The following is a 6,855-nucleotide window of genomic DNA, read 5'->3' on the forward strand; positions in this document are numbered from 1 at the left end:
TAATGAATTCCAACGCCTTGAGGTCCAACTCTATGAGGATCATTTCTCAAGACTTGTTTGGTTCGCGGGAAGTGGAGGGAAAAATTTGTGGTCAATAAGAAGTAGAAAAAAAATTCTTCATATTTGGTTGGGGTTTCCAAAGGAGAGAATTTAGATAATGATATTCCTATTGGAATATAATTTTTATATTTTATGAAAAAGAAAAATTCATGTAGGACATAGATTTTGGCTTTTCTATGGAATAAAAATTGAAGGTTTTTTTTTTCAAAAATATCTTTTTAAGCCACCAAAAGATCTACGACTGAAATAAATATTTTCTCTATTATAATGCCTCAAATGCTTCCCCACCATAATTTATGGCCAAAAATAATCTTAACCACCATAATTTTTTTTGCAAATAATTTGAATAACATGATGCAATAAATATATTTTTGATCACTATGCATAGGCAAAGAGCCTCCAAATTATATAATTTTAATTGTATAATCAATTCAATATCAGATTACATTCAACAATTTGAATTATTGATAAGTCCATGTCTAATTAAATCTAACCAAATTTGAATATAGATTCACTCGATCGTAGCCAAAACAAAACCCCCCCACCCCCTCCCCAATGTGTGTGCATATATGTACCAAAGCAAGAGAGCCAGGGACTATAAGTACACAAAGTCATTGCTATCTAAAGTCTAGGCCCATTTTCCAATTGACCTATCCATCCATTTATCCAGACCACTAACTTGAGAGGAACCAAAGCTAGAGAGCTAAGGACTATATAAGTAACAAAGTCATTGCCATCCAAAGTCTAGGCCCATTTATCGTTCCCTTCTTCTGGAGTATAGGATTGAGAAACATCACCTAATGATTAAGATGTTAGTGTTATCCTTCTTTGTATCTATTAATGCAGAATTTCATCTCGAGATCGGATCAACTGAAGTCAGACAACGACGGCAGATCAAAGATGATGGTGGGACCTATAAAAAAATCTTCGACTGGAAGCGGCTCTGACGGAGACCCTCCGATGCTCAAGTCAGAAATCCAGTAACAGAAGGAAAGGAGTAGAGAGAGGAGATTTCATACCTTGGGGATCTCCTGTAGATCTTTATTAATAGGCAGAGGCTAAAGAGCCGTGTGAGGAAAGAGAATCAAGCGGTTAATCTTAACTTTTCTAGATAGATATGGCCATTATCCTTTCCTTATCTAGAGATATTTTTATTATTTCTTCTTTATCTACTTTTGGGCAGCTGTCATATTGGGGTCATTTGAATTTTCAATGAGGCATGGGATTTGAGAATTTGGAAAGGTCAATCCTTCCTTGATATGCTTCACGGCTTTGGCCAGTACAAAATCACCCCCAATATTAGCCCCCCTCAAGCTCATTTACGGAAAGGAGCAAATGTCCAATGAGAGGAGCTTCATCGCACTATTCCTATGCGGATGAAATCCTGACATCCATCTCCAAATTGGTCAGATTATCCAGCCATTCATAAATTGACAGATGCTGATTAGATTTAAACACCTCCAAGGCAATCGACGCCCTCCAAATTATCCTAATCAGACTCAAATTGGGAGGCTGGCGATCCAAATGATCATTGATTTTCGAATTGGTTTATTTTATTTTCTCATTTATATTTAAAATTTTGAATTTTTATGGGATCCAAATGAGGAAGGAGGTCATGGCATCTAAGGCTCCAAAGAAAGAGAGCCCAAAAAAAAAGGGGGAGAAAAGCAAGGAATGAGAAGACCAAAAAGGGCCCAATCGAACTAGGCCCTCCGCTTCTCCCGTGCGCTTGGCCGAATCCTCACCCCTCCGTCGAAGCCATCTGCTGCAACAAATTCCCCACTGGCTGATCCTACCTCGGGTGGTGTCGAAGCCACCCACTGGCAGACCCGATCTTAGGTGGTGTCAAGGCCACCAGCAAGTGGCTCTAAAGCCCTACCGGCACCGAGGCCGCTAGCAAGTGATCTTGAGGTGAGTCCGACCCAAGTTCTGCCTTCCCAGCACTGAAGCCACCCTTCGACGGCATTGGAGCCTCTCGTGAGCGGCCATGAGATTTGGGCCTCCGACGTTCCTCCCTCGGTGCCAATCTCCACCAGATCCTGTCATCCAGGCCGACTCAAGCTCAAAATAAGGCCGACCCAAGCTCAGATTTAGGCCGATCTAAAGCCCAAAGCAAGGCCAATCCAAAGTCAAATCCAAACTGATTCGAAGCCAAATTCAGGGCAACCAGAGCTCAGATTCAGATCGATCCGAAGCCAGAACAAGGTCGACCAAAGCTCAGATCTAGGTCGATCTAAGTCCAGAATAAGACCGACCAAAATCTAAATCCAGGCCAATCCAAGCCCAGATCCAGGCTGACCAGGGCTCTTGATCAAGGCTGATCTGAAGCCAGATCAAGATCGAGCCGAAGTTAAAATCAGGCCACTTCAAAAACAAAACTTATAACTTTTATGGTAATAGACTCTCAAGCCCCATCCATTATTCTATTTCTTTCTTGTAAAATAACAGGTTCTTGAGCACATGAGCAGAGGCAAAAATTAGATAAAGCTACGATGGATATCAAACTCAAAAATAAAATTAAGCTGAGCTAAAGACAACTCAAGGCATGGGCCATTAAGACAGTCAGCCTCAAAGGGTCAATATCACTAGAAGGCCAAAGATCATCATAGAACCAATCCAAACAAACCAAAATCGGGCTATCAAGCGAAAGACCAACAGCTGAGAGGAAGGATCAAAGTCGAAGTAAAAACTCGATGAAGCCCAGAGCTGATCTAAAAAAGCCAAAGAGAAGCAAACTAGCTAAAATAGGATAATACCAATCTAATCACCTGTTATTTTACTCCAAAGCTCGATTTAACTGAAAAATCGAAAGATCCAGCTAGAGCTGGTCTGGCGAGCTCTCTCATCTTTTGTGTGTAGATCTGTAACTCAAGATCTTGGTGACTAAGAAGCAGAGGCTAATCTATAAAAACTCCCAAAGGCCATACTCGCTTTTCACCAAGTAAATGTCTGCGAAGAGCTTAGTCATGCGAAAAATGAGGGGTAACCTACAAGAACCCTCAGTCCGACAATAAACAAGGGGTAACCTATAAGGACCCTCAGTCCATCCACTCCGATGACAAACATGATGGCCTTTGATCGGTAAGTCAACAAAAAAAAGTCTTTAATCGACTTTAAAACAAGATGGCTTTTGATCAGGCAGTCATCTGAAAGAGCCTTTAATCAGCTTTAAAACAAGATGGCCTTTGATCAGTCAGTCAACTGAAGGAGCCTTTGATCGGCTTTAAAATAAGATGGCCTTGGAGCAACCTGACTGAAGAAGTCTTTGATCAGCTTTAAAATGAGAGTCTTTGATCGGCCAGTCAACTGAAGGAGTCTTTGATCGGCTTTAAAATGAGATGACTTTTGATCGGTCAGTACACTGAAGGAGCTTTTGATCGACTTTAAAACGAGATGGCCTTTGATCGAACAGTCAACTGAAAGAGCTTTTGATCAACTTTAAAATAAGATAGCCCTTGATCGATCAGTCATCTAAAGGAGTCTTTGATCGGCCAATCATTTGAAGGAGCCTTTGATCAACTTTAAAATGAGATGGCCTTTGATCGGCCAATTAACTGAAGAACCTTTTGATTGGCTTTAAAATAAGATAGCCTTTGATCGGTCAGTCAATTGAAGAAGTCTTTGATCGATTTTAAAATATGACAGCCTTTGATCAGCCAGTCATCTAAAGGAGTCTTTGATCGATTTTAAAATAAGACGGTCTTTGATCGGCCAGTCAATTGAAGGAATCTTTGATCGACTTTAAAACAAGATGATCTTTGATCGGCCAGTCAATTGAAAGAGCTTTTGATTGACTTTAAAATAAGACGGCCTTTGATTGGTCCAACTGAAAGAGCTTTTGATCAGCTTTAAAACAAGACGGTCTTTGATTGGTCTGACTAAAGGAGCTTTTGATCAGCTTTTAAATGAGATGGTCTCTGATCAGCCTAACAAATAAGGACCCCAAATGCTCATCGATCCAACCTACATGAGCACAGACCTCATCAGTTTGAGAAGCGGGGGGTAATCTATAAGGATCCTCAGCCAGTTAGCTTCGGCAACAAACGAGATGATGTGACCCCTCATCTCATCGAAAGCTATAGACATAGCACGTCTTCGGTAAGGCTAAAGTACTTCTTTTGTCCGATCCAATTCTGACTTGAACTCGAGAGTAGGAGGGCTAATATTGGAGGTAATTTTGTACTAGCCGAAGCCGTGAAGCATATAGAAAAAAGATTGACCTTCCCAAATTTTCAAATCCCATGCCTCATTCAAAATTCAAATGACCCCAATATAACAACTGCCCAAAAGCAGATAAGGAAGAAATAACAAAAATATCTCTCCAGATAAGAGAAGGATAACGGCCATATCTAACCGGATAAGTTAATATTAACCGCTTAATTCTCTTTCCTCATATGGCTCTTCAGTCTCCGTCTATAAATAAAGATTTACAAGAGACCCCAAAGATATAAAATCTCCTCTCTTCATTTCTTTCCTTTTGTTGTTGAATTTTTGAGTTGAGCATCGGAGGATCTCCATCAGAATCATCTCCAATCAAAGATTTTTTTTACAGATCCCATAATTATCTATAACCTAGTGTCACCATCTAATTTCTATTGATTCAATCTTGAAACGAAATTCTGCATCAACGATATCTATTCTTGAGAGAATGCCTACACCCCCGGTCCTTATACCAGATTTATCATGGTTGATGCCTCCCTCACGCTTTCTTTTCCGTTTCCTTATCGTACAATGAAATAATGGGGTCAAATGGAAGAAAAGAATCAGCATTGTGATAGGACCAGGCCTAGCTTCCATGTCCTTGTTAGCCTTATTTAATGTGTGGGAACTATTTCCTTAAGGACCACTTAGGTGATGCGGTCGGTTGGGCACTATTATCTTTTTGACAGGGATTGCATTGCATGCTCCCCCACACAAACTTTTGTCTCAATGGATTCCACCTTTTAGAGCTCCTATTGTTGAGTGCTCGCAAACTCATATGATAGAAAGAAAAATAACAATCTATCTACTAAGATGCCTTCCCTGGTTAACCTCGAATTAAATCAGGAGCGGCGGGCAACAATTACATAGGAAATCTGGAGGGATATAGTTAGCAGGGAGAACCAAAAGAAAAATGTATATGCCTACATTGCGGTCAAGAATCTTGAGTCCACTGGTGAACGGGTATGCAAATCTAACATAACTTCTCTTTATGCTTAGTGGAGGAGGAACTGCAGAATCTCCGCTTTGGCAAGGATGAAGGTTTAAAGATCTTAAATGGCATCTGAATGGGTCCTCACCAGGACTCAGAAGGTCTTAAAAAACACTGTTTGAATGCTTAAATCATGGAGATAACAGGGAGGTTTTATATCATATACATATTTGACTGAAAGATTTCAGCACCAGTCATTGTCCGTGGGGATGATCTCTAATCATCTAATAAGACACCAATGAAGGAGCCCTCATTCAGCACTAAACAAGCAGATAATTTGCTCATTTCGTCACTCTAATCATCCAGTGATAGGATAGCTATAAACAATTGTGATTACATATTCTTTGCATCATTATTTTATGGGCATCTGACTCTTTTAAAATTCAGACGAGGTGATTTTGAGCATATTGAAGGTGTAAGCATAGATGGTCCTTAGTTTCACTTCATTGACAAAGTGTGGTGTCTACAGGGACATACGCATGCATTAATTAGTGGGCTAAAGGAGCAAGAGCCAAGAAATGAAATCAAAGAAATACAAGAAACTATCACCATACATCAGTGAAAATTGCATGCACCAAGCTCAACGCTGGTGGTGGATACCAGCATGCACTGTGTACTCTGCAGAAGAAGAGAACTTAACAAAACAACTTAGAAACTAGTGATCAACATAAGAACTAAAAGTTATATTGGCATTTTTTTTTATAGGCATAAACTCTGAGGAAGAGATTAAACTATTTTCATTGCAAACAAGACTCTAGCTTAGTGATACCACCCTGCATCTACATGAAAGAAAGTTCCAGGTTCCAATCTTGATGGTGCTTTCTAATCTAAGTATATTAGATGGTGGTCCCCGCTATTACTCTTAAAAAGAAATAAAAATAAAAGAAAAGTCAATGAAGCCTTCGCATTGGTTAACATCTATTAGTCAATTCCCTCTGCATTCTGGCTGCCAAAGGAATGAGCCTTTATTTTCAAACCATCAAAGTAGAGGAGCCTATCCTAAAGAGTTGTTTTGCAGCAGACATATGGTAGTGAAACTGGATACGAACAAATGAAGATGCACCGAGGAGGAGAATTCAACATGACATGTTGAAAGAAGTAGATGAATTATGAAAGGAAACAAGGTTTGGTATTTACTTGCCATATTCTACAACGGCTAACATCCTAGCTTCACAATTTGCACCATTGCAAGATGAAGCTAGAAAAGCATAATAGGAGACTCTTGCCTAATCTTTATTACACTCTTTCTTTAATTGCTGCTCCCTCAGATTCAAGATTTAGTGAAAAAGAAATAGAAGATATCATCAGCGACTATTCTTCCTCACTCGACTTGTTTTCGAGTGAAAAATCCACATTCATCTGATATAGATCAAATAGTGTGACATGGGAGTATAGGTACTTGATCAGCTTTAGAGATCATTAAGGTACATATATTTGGTGCATCAGAAATGTAAACAACTATATTAATTGAAAAAAGTTATATATATATATATATATATATATATATATATATTCTTACAGCAGATTGTAATGACCACTAACAGTTGGATTCATATTAGTCTCAAAAGGAGCATCTTAAACGTCCTAATATAAAATTGGGAATT

The sequence above is a fragment of the Elaeis guineensis genome, chromosome 11, assembly GCF_000442705.2.
Source record: "Elaeis guineensis isolate ETL-2024a chromosome 11, EG11, whole genome shotgun sequence".
Classification (NCBI taxonomy): Eukaryota; Viridiplantae; Streptophyta; class Magnoliopsida; order Arecales; family Arecaceae; genus Elaeis; species Elaeis guineensis.